The sequence below is a fragment of the Amblyraja radiata genome, chromosome 40 (genome assembly GCF_010909765.2).
Source record: "Amblyraja radiata isolate CabotCenter1 chromosome 40, sAmbRad1.1.pri, whole genome shotgun sequence".
Classification (NCBI taxonomy): domain Eukaryota; kingdom Metazoa; phylum Chordata; class Chondrichthyes; order Rajiformes; family Rajidae; genus Amblyraja; species Amblyraja radiata.
In genome coordinates this window covers 1,392,317-1,407,067 of record NC_045995.1, presented here as the reverse complement: position 1 = coordinate 1,407,067, position 14,751 = coordinate 1,392,317, and the positions used below count along the sequence as shown (strand labels likewise).

The 14,751-nt window shown below is 50.4% G+C and overlaps 1 protein-coding gene and 1 long non-coding RNA gene across 2 annotated transcripts in view; both read left to right on the top strand.

Annotated features, from left to right (window-relative positions):
* Positions 1-14,751, top strand: part of LOC116967569 (NACHT, LRR and PYD domains-containing protein 3-like) — a 128,160-nt gene that overhangs the window by 50,444 nt on the left and 62,965 nt on the right. The window lies entirely within an intron of this gene.
* LOC116967643 lies at positions 2,606-3,591 on the top strand. The gene is made up of 3 exons (XR_004410291.1): positions 2,606-2,640; positions 2,778-2,946; positions 3,094-3,591. It is a non-coding gene; the product is annotated as an uncharacterized LOC116967643 (long non-coding RNA).

Below are 14,751 nucleotides of genomic sequence, written 5' to 3'. Positions count from 1 at the left end.
ACCGAGCTGTACTGATAACAAATTCCACCAGCCTGGCTGTGTGGTCATTAAAATACAATACAATACAATCCTCATTTTCCCCATCTCCCCTCTTTTTGACTCTCCACTCTCACCTCCCAGTGCCAATCCCCTTCTACTCCTACTGCCCTCCACCGCCCCTCCCCTACATCACTCTTGCACTTCTTCCCCTGTCCCTCCTTTACTTCCCTGCAACCCTGTTTCTCTCTCTCTTCACTCCCTCTCTCTACCCTGCCCACCTCCTTTCATCCCCATCATTAGATTGATTTAATTTAAGGGCATTGAGGTCACTCTTCTAATCATGAAAGTTGAGTTTTGAGTTGAGCCACCTAACATTGTGTCCATTATCTGCCTTTTCCCGTGCAAGATGTTCAACAGGAACACAAGGAGACTCTGCGAGCACAGACTGAAACACTGAGCGTGAACACGATCCTGATGAAGGAGAAGGTTAAGGTTTTGCAGTTGCTTGATCGATACGCTGAGCTCACAATCATCTCCACTGTTCGAGATCGGAAACTGGTGGAACATGAGCTGCTGGCAAGAGGTCGGGACCATGAAGAGTGGAGAGGGAAATGTCTCCGGAGAGAACTGGAAAAAAAACAGGACTGATCAGTTGTTCCAGAGCAGCTTTACCCGGAGTAAATCCCGATCTGGGAGTTCAGCATCAGTCGCCGGAGTCCCGGGAATCGGAAAAACAACAATGGTGCAAAAGATTGTTCATGACTGGGCCACGGGGAAAATATACCAACACTTCCAGTTTGTCTTCAGTTTCAAATTCCGGGATTTGAACACTATTAATTGCAGAGTAAACCTGAGGGAACTGATTCTGGAACAGTATCCTAACTTTAAGAATATCCTGGGAGAGGTCTGGAAGAACCCAGAGGGATTGTTGTTTATATTCGATGGTTTGGATGAATTCAAGGGCAGAATCGATTTTGTTGACAGTCGGAGAGATACAGAACCTAAGCACCAGTGCCCAGATCCCGAGTGGTGGTGTGAAGTGTCTGACATTGTGTACAGTTTAATCCAGCACAAGCTGCTCCCAGGGTGTTCAGTGCTAGTGACCACCCGCCCCACTGCGTTACATTTACTGGAAAAGGCAGAGATCATGTCTTGGCTGAAATCCTGGGATTTGTTGGTGAGGAACGGAAGGAATATTTCACCAGGTATTTTGAAGATCAGACGGTGGCAGCAGCTGTTTTCAAACATGTGAATGACAATACAATACAATACGGTTTATTTGTCACATTGCACATAACGAGAACGAGATCCTGTACACCATGAGCTACAACCCCTCCTATTGCTGGATCCTCGGCCTGACACTGGGCCCCTTCTTCACACAAAGACACCGGGACCCGCAGCGAGTTCCCAAGACCATCACCCAACTATATTGCTACTTTATTTACAACATCCTGAAAAACCACGGCCGTGAGATTGAGAGCCTCCGTGAGGTGTTACTGAGGATTGGTCAGATGGCCTTCACTGGGGTGACCAAGAAGAACATTGTGTTCACGGATGGAGATTTGATCAAATACAATCTGCAGCCTTCCCAGTTCTTGTCCGGGTTTCTGATGGAACTTTTGGAGAGAGAGGATTCAACGTGGTGTACACCTTCCCGCACCTCACCATCCAAGAGTTTGTAGCCACACTCACACAATGCCTGACTGTAAATCCCGGGATATCGTGAAATTCCTGTCTGAGGCTCACAGCACGACAGACGGGCGATTTGAAGTATTCCTCCGTTTTGTCGCTGGTCTCTCCTCCCCACGGGCAGCTCGTGTCCTGGAGCAGTTTCTGGGTCCATTTCCTAATGAAACAACCTGCCGAGTGATTGACTGGGTGAAGGAGGAGGTTAAACGTCAGGCTGGAAACACAGAGAGTGAAGCTGGTCAAAGGAGCCTCCTGAACACAATGCGCTACCTGTTTGAATCTCTGAATCCTGCACTGGCTCAGCAGACATTGGGATCTGTGGAAACACTTTCATTCAACAACCTGGGACTGACCCCGATTGACTGTGCCGTCCTGTCTCATGTCATCAGGCCCTGTGATACAATCAAACACCTCGATCTGTTGAACTGCCGCATTCAGTGTGAAGGTCTCCAGCGGCTGGGACCGGCTCTGCACAAGTGTCAGCGCTTGGGGTAAATGTCCGTTTGATGCTAACACTGAACTGTAAAATTGTTTCACTATTTTGTTCTTCCATCCAGCACCCCTTCTATGGGCCCGACACTGAACCTCCTATTTTACCCTCCTCCGAGTTGGCAGAGGTCCACGCAATCCCCTCCTCCCCAGGGTCGCTGGTGGTCGACTCCATCCCCCCCCCCCCCTTCCCCCGGGTCCCGCGTTTTGCCGCCGTTCTCTGCACGGGGAACATTACCCGGTTAACGGGGAAAGAATAAATGGTGAAAGTCACCAAACACCACAACCACAGAGTTTTATTCAATCATTTGCTGAGGGGCTTCCAGAAATATCCGTTTGGAGAAGTTATATCAGCCCCGGAGTTTGTATCAGTTTGTTTCTTACTCTGTCTGTTTGTGCTTAGACTGGGAAACAACGACCTGGGAGAGTGGAACTGATGACTGCAGCTCTGAGGAACCCGGACTGTAAAATACAGAGACTGCAGTAAGTCCCAGACTGTGAGAGATTGTGTTTACAGTCACTGGATGTGTGACACTGATCAGTAATTGTGTCACTGATGAACACTGTGGATTTGCACCGTCTCCTGTGTCCCTCACCCTCACTCTCTCTCTCATCTCCAGGCTGCAACATGTCGGCCTCACAGAATCTGGAGTCGAGGATCTCGCCTCCGCCCGCAGTACAAACACCTCACTGACGGAGCTGAACCTGAGTGACAACTCCTTCACAGACCGATGTGTCCCTGCTCTCCGCCGCCTCAATACTGACCCTCCCTAGTCTGGAGCGGATCGTGTGTGTTTGTGTTAATGTTTAATGGGGATCCACGGGCTTCTCCTGTGATTTTGTTGTGTAAATGTTGTTGAAATATTAACCCCAGTCCCAGTTATTGACACTGTTGTTTAATCTGTTTATTTCCTCTTCATTCCTCTTCTGTTTCAGACTGGCGGGGAATCAGTTCAATCCGACCAGGGAGAAGGAACTGAGGTCTCTGCAGGAACCCAGACCCGGACTGATAGTGTTCGTGTGAACGTCACCGCCCTGGGGACCGGAATATTGTTGGCCGATTCCCCGCCCTCCCCTTTAAACGGCCGCCTTCCCCTTTAAACGACCGCCTTCCCCTTTAAACGGCCACGCTCCGGGTTTAAACCCCAACGGTTCCCGGGCTGGGCGGGCGGTGATGTCAGAGACGGCCCTGCCTGCTGTCATGTGACCCGGATACGCGGCGCTGCTGCTGGTGCCGGATATCCGGTTCTGCCCCCAGTGGGGGACAGGGGAATTGCAGCTGGACCTGCAGGATCCCAGATGTGACGTCATCATCAGCGGCCCCAGCTCCTGCTGCGGTTTGATGATGACATCAGCAGCATTGTTCAAACTGTTCATTCACACAGCAATGTCTGTTACTGCTTTATCATCTGTAAATCACATGTAAATAGTTTATTAAAGTAATCAATATTGTAAGTCAGTGAATGTCTGGCCTACTAATATTTGCAGAACTCAATAAACACTTGGCAATTCCAGACTCCCGAGAGTCATAGAGTGATATAGTGTGGAAACAGGCCCTTCGGCCCAACTTGCCCACACTGACCAACGTGCCCCATCTACACTAGTACCACCTGCCCGCGTTTGGCCCATATCCCTCCAAAGCTGTCCTATCCATGTACCTGTCTAACATTTTCCTAAATATTGGGATAGTCCCAGCCTCAACTACCGCCTCCGGCAGCTCATTCCATACACTCACCACCCTCTGTGTGAAAATGCTGGAGAAACTCAGCCGGTGCAGCAGCATCTATGGAGCAAAGGAAATAGGCAACGTTTCGGGACAAAACCCTTCTTCAGACTAGGCACACGCATGGGCCCCAGCTATGTCTGCCTCTTTATTGGGTATGTCGAACAATCCTTGTACAATACGTACCAGGGCCCCATCCCCGACCTCTACCTCCGCTACATCGACGACTGCTTTGGTGCCACCTCCTGCACCCGCACACAACTGACTGGCTTCATCCGCTTCACCACTAACTTCCATCCGGCACTGAAATACATCTGGACCATTTCCGACACTTCCCTACCATTCCTTGACCTCACTATCTCCATCGCAGGTGATAGACTTCTGACCGGCCGGCATCCACTATAAACCTACTGACTCCCATGGCTATCTGTCTACACTTCTTCCCACCCTGCTTCCTGTAAGGACTCCATCCCCTACTCCCAATTCCTCCGTCTACGCCGCGGGGTTCGCCAGACGTCTCACCTGGCCGACAAGGGGGTCTGGCGCCGGCACGGTGTCTGGAGCTGTGGGCATGTGTCTGGAGTCGAGAGTGTGGCCGGCATCGTGGATCCCAGTCTGGGATAGAGGGGAGAGGCGGTCGGGAGCGCTCGGGTGAGGTTGAGGATCGTTCTCGATCTGTAGGGCAGGTATCTGGGTGATAGGGTGTGTTGGCGACCGGGGCTCTAACTCTGGGACACGGGTGGGCAGGATGCTCTGTAGGACAGCGGCCTGGGGCAATGTCCGGAGTAGCGATAACGGCGAAGCTGCGAGTGACTGTGAACGGGTCTCCCAATCCTCAACGTGAAGCAATCATGTACAATAAACATTTAAACACCAAAGAGTCGCCTCGACAACCCACGGGCAATCGGTCGATCACTAATGATGCATCGATATCTTGCTCGTTGTCAATTTATGAGGCAGCTCCTCAAGCGGGAATATGTCGCACCTCCCAAACCATGAGTTATTCTTGGTTTTCTCAATCGTTCTTGGATTGTCGGCGCTGTAACAGAAAAAACAACGTTTGAGTGAATGAATTGCTGCTTTCACAGGGGCGGTAATCTCCTTAAAACATGGAGAGAGGGGGTCACAATGAGACCTGAGATATAGGACGGGGTCGGCAACCTACGGATCACCGGCCGGGTCCGGCCCGTAACCCGAAAGCTTCTGGCCCGCAGACGGTTTTTTCTCAATTGGTTTTCGCAACCTGGGAACTACAGCCAGTCCCGGGGCAGGTGAGCTGACCTGGGAACTACAGCCAGTCCCGGGGCAGGTGAGCTGACCTGGGATCTACAGCCAGTCCCGGGGCTGCTAGATTCTAAGAGCTGGCGGCCTCCAACTGGAATCGACCTTGAGGGCGCCGGTCGCAGAGACTGTGGACCATCACGGAGCTGCTGACTTCGGAGGCTGCGGTGACTGTGGTTGCGGCTGCGACTCGACTTCAGAGGCTTCTGTTTTGCTCACAAAACATGGGAGGGGATTGTCCCCCACCTCTCAAAACATGCGGGGGGCAGAAAGGTTCCCCCTCGTCCCTCCCAGGATCCCTCCATGCAGCGGCTTTGTGCGAGCGGTGGCGGCTGCGGTCCGGAATGTCAATGGATGACAACTGTAAACTAGAAGCTGCTATTCGTGCAGCAATTACACTGCTGCAGACGTCAGCATCCAGCGTAACTTTTGCCTGATCAAACCCTCCCTATAATATCACCCATATACACATCACTCTGGTAGACACAAAATGCTGGAGTAACTCAGCGGGACAGGCAGCATCTCTGGAGAGAAGCCAGCTGGTGACGTTTCAGGTCGAGACCCTTCCTGTAGGGTGAGTTATTCCCGCATTTTGTGTCTACCTTCAATTTAAACCAGCATTTGCAGTTCTTTCCTACACATATCAGTCCGGCCCGCTTTGGTCTTTAGACTACAGTCTTTTAGACATTAGAGATGCAGCGCGGCAGCAGGCCCTTCGGCCCACCGAGACTGCGCTGACCAGCGACTGTAGCTTTTGAGGTGTGGCTGTTGAAATAAACATGGCTGTTGTAATAAACGTGGCTGTGGAAATAAATGTGGCTGTTGAAATAAACGTGGCTTTTGAAAGAAATGTGGCATTTGAAAGAAATGTTGCTTTTGAAAGAAACGTGGCTTTTGAAAGAAAGGTGCTTTTTGAAATGTGGCTTTTGAAAGAAATGTGGCTTTTGAAATGTGTCTTTTGAAGTAAATGTGGCTTTTGAAGTAAATGTGGCTTTTGAAATTAATGTGACTTTTGCAAGAAATGTGGCTTTTGAAATAAATGTAGCTTTTGAAATGTGGCTTTTAAAATAAATGTAGCTTTTGAAATGTGGCTTTTGAAATAAAGGTGGCTTTTGAAATGTACCTTTTGCAACAGCTGTCCCTGGAAGGAATAAACGCTTTATTAGGTCCGACCGTGTTTACTGCAAAAATCCCGCTCATTTCGTGATTTCCGCTTAGTGGACAGGTCACGCTCATTGCCTCATTTCCGGTGAGTACAGAGGTCATGCTGAATGTGGAAGTGTTGCCGACTGCGGAAGGCCCAAAGTGGAGCCGTATGAGGATTCAAAAATGTTTTCTGCTAAATATATGGTGAGTGTGTGTGTGTCTTTGTGTGTGTGTGAGTGTATGCTTGTGTCTGTGCGTGTGTCTCTGCCTGTTCGTGTGTCTGTGCATGCGTCTGTCTGTGCGTGCGTCTGTCTGTGCGTGCGTAAGTGTGAGTGTCTGTGGATGAGTGTGTGAGTGTCTGTGCATGTGTGTGTGTCTGTGCATGTGTGTGTGTCTGTGTATGCGTGTGTGTGTTTGACTGTCTCTGTGTATGAGTGTCTGTCTGTGTGTCTGTATGTGTGTCTGCATGAGTGTCCGAGTATGTGTGTGTCTGTGTGAGTGTGTGTACGTGTTTGTGAATGTGTGTGTCTTTGTGCTTTGTGTGTATTTCTGTGTGAGTGTGTCTTTGTGTGTCTGTCTGTCTGCATGTGTGTGAGTGTCTTTGGGTGTGTGTGGCTGTGTGAGTGTCTGTGTGTGTGTGTATGTGTGCGCACGCTGCTTGAAATGTTGTGAAATTGGATTTGCCCTTGGAGTGCTGTGAGGTTGGACTTCCTGCCAGCACTCTGCTTGGAGTGCTGTGAGGTTGGACTTTTCTTTGTTAAAATTTAACTGCTTAATCTCTCTATATTAAAATTGTATTTTTTTAATATCAACAGCAAAGTGTTATCAAGAGGCAATGAGCAGGAGAACACAGCAAGAGACACAACAAGAAATAACTTAATAAATCTCAACTTTAACATTTAAATCGTTGTTATATTTTAAGTCATTCACATTTTAAACATTAATAAATCCTTTTTCCACTTGCCAAGCCTGCGTGTTCTTCATCACAATAGTAACCTAATAGGCAGGAATGGCTGCACTGTCGGAGAGCCACTAAGTGTGCATGTGGGGGGGGCGGGTTGAGGGGAGATGGCCTGAATGCGTGTGGGGGAGTAGAATGGCATGGAGCAGAGGTGGGGGGGGGGGGGGTAAAGGAAGGAGGGGTGACTGAGTGAACTGCCGCCACCAGCCATGAGTGACTGGGCTGCCAGCCCACCAGCCAGGAGTAAGTGAACTGCCAGCCCACCAGCTCCAAGTGACTGAAGTGCCAGCCCACCAGCCATGACTTAGTGAACTGACAGCCCACCAGCCATGACTCACTGAACTGCAAGTCCAAAAATCCATTCAGTCCACAATGTCCATACTAGCCCTCTAGAAACCAGCCCCTTCAGTGCACAACAGCCTGAGTAACTGAGCTGCCTGGCCAGAGTGACTGAGCTGCCTGGCCATAGTGACTGAGCTGCCTGGCCAGAATGACTGAGCTGCCTGGCCAGAGTGACTGAGCTGCCTGGCCAGAGTGACTGAGCTGCCTGGCCAGAGAGACTGAGCTGCCTGGCCAGAATGACTGAGCTGCCTGGCCAGAATGACTGAGCTGCCTGGCCAGAGTAACTGAGCTGCCAGCCCAAGAATCCATTCGGCCCACAATGTCCATACTAGCCCTCTGGAAACCAGTCTCTTTGACCTACAACACACATACTGGTGCTCCAGAGAGCACCCCCCACCCCCCCAACCCACTGGCCAGCAATATTCGAATTGGTGGAGAGGTGGAATATTGCATTGGGGGACCAGCCCTCCCGTGTGAAGCTGGGATCCAACGGGTCCCACTTAGTCTAGTTGATAGTAAAGTGCTGGAGTACTCAGCCAGACAGGCAGCATCTCTGCAGAGAAGGGAATGGGTGAGGTTTCAGCTTCTTAGAAACCTGAGTTACTTCTCTCTCTCTCTCTCCCTCCACTCTCTCGTTCATTCGTTCTTTCTCTCTCTCAACCCCCTCTTTTATGGAGTGGAGAAGACGTGAGAGTTAGTATTGTGAGAGAGAGAGGAGAGGGAGAGAGGTGGGGGTGAGATAGTATTGTGTTGGGGAGAGAGAGGATGGAGAGGGTGAGAGAGAGATAGGGAGAGAAAGAGAGAGGGAGAGATGGGGGGGGAGAGCGAGGGGAGAGAGAGGGGGACAGAGGGTGGATTTTGAGAAGGATCTCAAATCCTAAATGCGGGCAGGTGGGACTAGTGTAGATGGGGCATGTTGGCCAGTGTGGGCAAGTTGGGCTGAAGGGCCTCTTTCCACGCTGTACGACTCCAGTACTAGCTGGGTTTTATGGACAGGAATGTGTACGGGAGGAATGAGAGGGGAATTTGCCCCAAATATCGGCAAATTTAGAATGAACCAATAATTGTCAACTGGGTTGAGGGGAGGGTGGGGAGTGGGAGGGAAAGATGGAGGGAGGGAAGTGAGAGAGGGATGGGGATGAAAAAGAGAGGAAAAGGGAGGGAGAAATGAGGAAGTGTTCATCTTCACGACAGTGCAGTGCTCCCTCTGTCCTCTCTCTCTCCTTCTTTCTCCCTCCGTCTCTCCGTATCCCTCCCACCGTCTCTCCTCCATCTTTCCTTCTTCCATCTCTCTCCTTTTCCCTCCTTCACCCCCACCCACTTGTGGGTGACTCAGTGGCAGAGTTCTTATCTCACAGCGCCAGAGACCTGGGTTCGGTCCTGACTACGGGTGATGTCTGTGTGGAGTTTGCACGTTCTCCCCGTGGCCTGCGTGGGTTTTCTCCGGGTGCTCTGGTTTCCTCCCACACTCCAAAGACATGCAGGCTTGTCGGTAAATTGGCTTCGGTAAAGATTGTAAATTGTCCCTAGTGTGTGTAGGATAGTGTTAGTGTGCGGGGATTGCTGGTCGACACGGACTCGGTGGGCCGAAGGGCCTGTTTCCGCGTTCTATTTGTGAACTAAACGCGACTAAAATGTTTGAAGAACAGAATTAAAATATCGAGTTTTCCACAATGTATTACAAGCGCTTTTGTTTTATTTTGAAGGACAGTAAATAAAACAGAGAAAGAGTTTTAATGTGCAGTTGTGTATCTCGAGAGGGAGAGAGGGTGACAGGGACGGAGAGTGGGAGGGAGAGAGAGTGAATGAATGAATGAAGGAGGGATAGAGAGAGGGAGGGACAGAGGAAGGTGGAGAGGGAGGGACTGAGGGAGCGAGGGAGTGAGGGGGGAAGAGGGAGCGAGGGAGGGGGAGAGGGAGGGACAAAGGGAGGGAATGAGTATATGAGAGTTTTGGAAAGTTTGAGAGGGAGGGAGGGGTGGAGAGATGCCCCTGTCTTCATTTACCCTCTCTCCGGTTTGTGACCCTTAGTTTCGAAGGAAAGGTTTGAATGTGTGTTAGTGCCTGCTCTCTCACACTCTCCCCCTCTCCCCTTTCATCCTCTCTCCCCCCTCTTGCCTCCCTTCTTTCTCCCTCCTCTCCCTCTCCCAACCCACACTCCCCCCTCACCCCTATTCTCCATGTCTCTCTCCCCCTCTCTCTATCCCCCCTCTCGTGTTCACATCTCTACCCCTCCCCTCTTCCATCTTCTTTCCCTCCCCCCCCTCTTCCCTGCCCACATCTCCCTTCCCTCAATCTCTTCCCCTCTCTATTCCTCCCCCTAACTCCCGCCTTCTCTTTCCACCCCCAACTCTCTCTCCCTCTTACCTTACGTGGACCAAGTCCAGGACAAAGGGAGATTTGGTCACTTGGAGACTCAACCATATCTGCAAGTGTCTAAAAAAGAGGGGAGAGAGTTGAACTAAACTCCACCCCACGACCAAACTCCACTCCACGACTAAACTCCACCCCACGACGAAACTCCACCCCACGACTAAACTCCACCTCAACTACTCGCCGCCTCTCCCGCTATTTATAGCCCCTCCCCCCTCACGTGAGCGGCGGCTCCAACCAAAGATCATAGAGGAACTCCTCTATGATCTTTGGCTCCAACCAGAGCGCTGGTCACGTGAACAACACGAGCCCGCGGCTGGAAAAGGCGCCAAAAGCCGTCGCGAGTTTCCCGTCTCCCCCATCCTCGCTTTCCCACCGCCGCGCCGCTGAGGGGGAGGGGCTACGGCCGCCGTGGGCGAGGCTTGGGGAGACATCAACGTCAGCGCGCGTTCGCCCCTCCCCTCCCCCCCCCCCGGGTCTCTCGGGCAGTGCGCCTGCGCCGCACCCCGCGCTCGGACCCTCCCCCCGGCTGCGGGACAGCGAGGACCAAAGAGCTTTGGCGAGGACAGTTTAATGTCTCTGGGTGAGTTTAATGTCATCCACGTCCGTTTTATTGTTCTGTTAGTAAAGTCTGGTCTGCAGTTCCTTGTTCCATCATCTTATTCTAATTGCTGATTCCAAATACTACGTTTCCTCATCTGTTCTTGCTCCATCAGAGATATTATCCCCTTTGTCCCACCAATCCACCACAACCCCTCTCTACAACTGAATAGCAACTTGTTTATGTTGTTGTTTCCTACTCTGGTGAAGGGCCTCTGATCTGAAACTGAACTGTTTCTTTCTCCACAAATGCTGACTAATCCGCTGAATGTTTTTTGAATTTTCTTCCATTTTTATTTCAGATTTTCAGCATCTGCGGTTCTTTGCTTTACACGTTCATTTTGATGTTGTGACCTGAATTGAATTGAATTTCCTTTATTGTCATTCAGACCTTTCAGTCTGAACGAAATTTCGTACCTGCAGTCATACATACAATAATAAACAACAGTAAACACAAATTAACATCCACCAGTGAGTCCATCAAGCACCTCCTCACTGTGATGGAGGTAAAAACCTTAGGGCTGCAGTCTCTTCCCTCCTCTTCTCCCTCTGCGCTGAGGCGATAAACCACCGGGCGATGGCAAAATCAGTCCCGCGGCTCACCGAACCCCGTGAATGGTCCGGTTCAAACACCGCGGCCCGGGGTGGTCGAAGCTGCCGCCCTCCAGTCCAGCGGACGCAGCCGCTGACGACGTCGTCCACTGGCCTGCGGCCGAACCCTGGACTCGGGTCACCACCGCCAGAATGCTGTCTCAGCCACCAGAGCACCGTTCCACCCTCGGGCTGGGCCGCCCCGACGAGAGCGCCGTTACCCTCTAGCTGGGCCGCCCCGACGGGAGCGCCGTTTCCCTCGGGCTGGGCCGCCCTCACGGGAGCGTCACAGCCCCTCACGGGAGCGCCGTTCCAGCCCCGAGCCGGGCTGCCCTCACGGGAGCGAGCCCAGGGCGAGTCCTGACAGGCTCTGCCTCCGGAGCCTCGAGGTCGCCAGCTCCGCCATTAGGCCTCAGCGCACACGGAGGCAGAGAAGGGGGATACGACAAAAAAGTTGCATTCCCCCGAAGGGAGAGACAGCAAGCCCTGTTTCAACCCCCCCCCCCCCACACACACACACACACATAAACACAACCTAAAAATCAAAAACTTAGCTAGACAAAACGAAAAAAACAACACAAAAAAAGTAAAAACAAACGGACTGCAGGCGAGCCGCAGCCGTTCACCAGCGCCGCCACTTCCGGAGACAACAACGAATCAAATATCAGATACGTGGTGTCGTAATCTACTGGGATTCAAGTAACTAGTAAGTGTTTCAATGGGAAGGTTCTGCCTACTCGGGATGGGACTCCATTTTAGTTTAGTTTAGAGCTACAGCACAGAAACAGGCCCTTCAGCCCACCGAATCCACACCGACCAGCGATCCCCGCACACTAACACCATCCTACACACACTAGGGACAATTTACACTTATATCAAGCCAATTTACCTACAAACCTGCACGTTTTTTGAGTGGGGGAGGAAACGGAAGATCTCGGGGGAAACACACGCAGGTCATAAGTGATAGAAGAAGAATTAGGTCAATTCGGCCCATCAAGTTTACTCAGCCATTCAATCATGGCAGATCTCTCCCTCCTAACCTCATTCTCTTGCCTTTTCCCCATAACCCCTGACACCCGTACTATTCATGAATCTGTCTCTGCTTTAAAAGTGTCCACTGACTTGGCCTCCGTCTGTGGCAAAGAATTCCACAGATTCACCACCCTCTGGCTAAAGACATTTCTTCTCATCTCTTTCCTCATGGAATATCCTGTAATACTAAGGCTATAACCTCTAGTCCTACACTCTCCCACTAGTGGAAACATCCTCTCCACATCCACGTTATCCAAGCCTTTGGCCAAGGTCACGGGGAGAATGTACAAACTCCGTACAGACAGCACCCGTAGTCGGGATTGAACCCGGGTCTCTGTCGCGAGTACCATCCTATTTTATCTGCTCTGAACAGGAAGTTAGATGAAAGCAGCACGTTAGGAAAAGTAATTTTCCTGAAATTAATCCAACAGTATAAAAAAAGTTGTAATAAATGTATTTTTTACAATATGCACTGCTATGTGTCACTGATCATCTTCTGGAAGGTGTCTCCTTAAAGCTTGAATCAGTTTCTCATGCGTTAGTCAGCGGGAAGAATTAGGCGTTGCTTAAGTGAACTGTGAAATATTTAAATGTTTAAAATATCACTGGTGTCACTTAGAAACCCTTTCTCAAAGGTGGAAATTTCAACGACCGGAGAGTATAACTTTACGGTAAAAAAGAGACAAGTTGAAAGGAGATGTGTGGGGAAAGATTATATTGCACAGAGTAATGGGTGCCTGGAACACACTGCCAGGTGTGGTGATTGAAACTGATATAATAGTGGTGTTTAAGAGGCTTTGGGAAAGGTACATGGATATGCTGGGATTGGAGGGATATGGATCATGTTCAATTTGGCATCATGTTCGGCACAGACATTGTGGGCCGAAGGGCCTGTTCCTGCGTTGTGTTTGTTGTTGCTATAATGGAATATTGTTGTAAAGATTGATAACACTATGAGAAAGATAAAGCAAGTACAACATGTTTTTATGCCTGGGCCAACCTGATCTCCCGGTTGCCAAACACTTTAATAATTCCCCTCCCCATTCCCACTCTGACCTTTCTGTCCTGGGCCTCCTCCATTGTCAGAGTGAGGCCAAACGCAAATTGGAGGAACAGCATCTCATATTTCGCTTGGGCAGCTTGCAACCCAGCTGTAGGAATATTGATTGCTCTAACTTGAACCCTTACATCCCCTCTCTCCGTCCCTCCCCCACCCAAGTCATTGTACTAGTCTGAAAGTTGTCTTGTTGAGTCTCATTGTCTACAACTCGTTTTCACCTAGCCCTCAGCTAACAATGGCCAGTTTCCTTTATCATTACTTTTCTGCATTTATACAATTCATTTGTTCTATATTTCTCTCCATCACCGTCTATATCTCTCGTTTCCCTTTCCCCTGAATCTCAGTCTGGCGATGAGTCTCAACCCGAAACGTCACCCATTCCTTATCTCCAGATATGCTGTCTGTCCCGCTGAGTTACTCCAGCTTTTTGTCAGTTTTCGGTTTAAACCAGCATCTGCAGTTCCTTCCTACATACAACATGTGTTAATTGGGTGTACGGTGAGATTGTGCTGAAACTGTGATGTTTAAAACTTGCAGACTGTGGAAGTCAGAGCACCAGTTGTGACTGTGAGACGTGGTGTTGTGTTGGAAGCACACAAATGGCCTGGGACGTTCATTAGATGCATCAAGAAGTTGCTATGGAGACGTTGCAGGATGTTCCCCCCGGTTACGGCAGGGTTCCCTTCCTGGGAACCGTTCCCAAGCGGAACATGCAGCCGTGAACAGAGTTCCCACACGGCAGAAGATGCCTGCAGCCCCGCAGCAGTCGGTAAATCCATCCCACCGTCTCCCAGACACTCGCTCGTGTACGGGCTGTACTTTAGTGTGTCCGTAAGCTGGGGACGATCTACACCTCAAACAAGTCAACTCGGGGCTGGACAACGATTAAAGATAAAGACGGAACAAAGAAATAATGACAGAAAATGCTCAAAATACTCAGCCGGTCGGGCAGCATCTTGTGGAGAAAGAAACAGTTCATGTTTCACAGTCCTGTAGAAACAGGCCCTTCGGCCCAACTTGTCCATGCTGACCAAGAAGCCTCCTCTAAGGTGATCCTATTTGCCCACGTTTGGCCCAAAGCCCTCTGACCTTTCTTACCCATTGTTGAAACACCTTCTGAAAAATGTCTTCTCAGATCATCAGAACTGGATGCAGTCACATAATGTGACCAGTTCTGATACAAACTGGAAAGGCTGGTTATCTGAAATTGCCCATATTAATAACTTCAAGGGCTGCACCACACCGAAACGTGATGCTGTTCCGCAAGATGTTGTCGGCTTTGTTGGAACAATTGGAACGGCTTCATTTGTGGCGCAGCGGTAGAGTTGCTGCCTTTTAGCACCAGAGACCCAGGTTCGATCCTGACTATGTGTGCTGTCTGTATGGAGTTTGTACGTTCTCTCCATGACCTGAGTGGGTTTACGCCGAGATCTTCGGTTTCCTCGCACACTCCAAAGACGTACAGGTTTGTAGGTTAATTGGCTC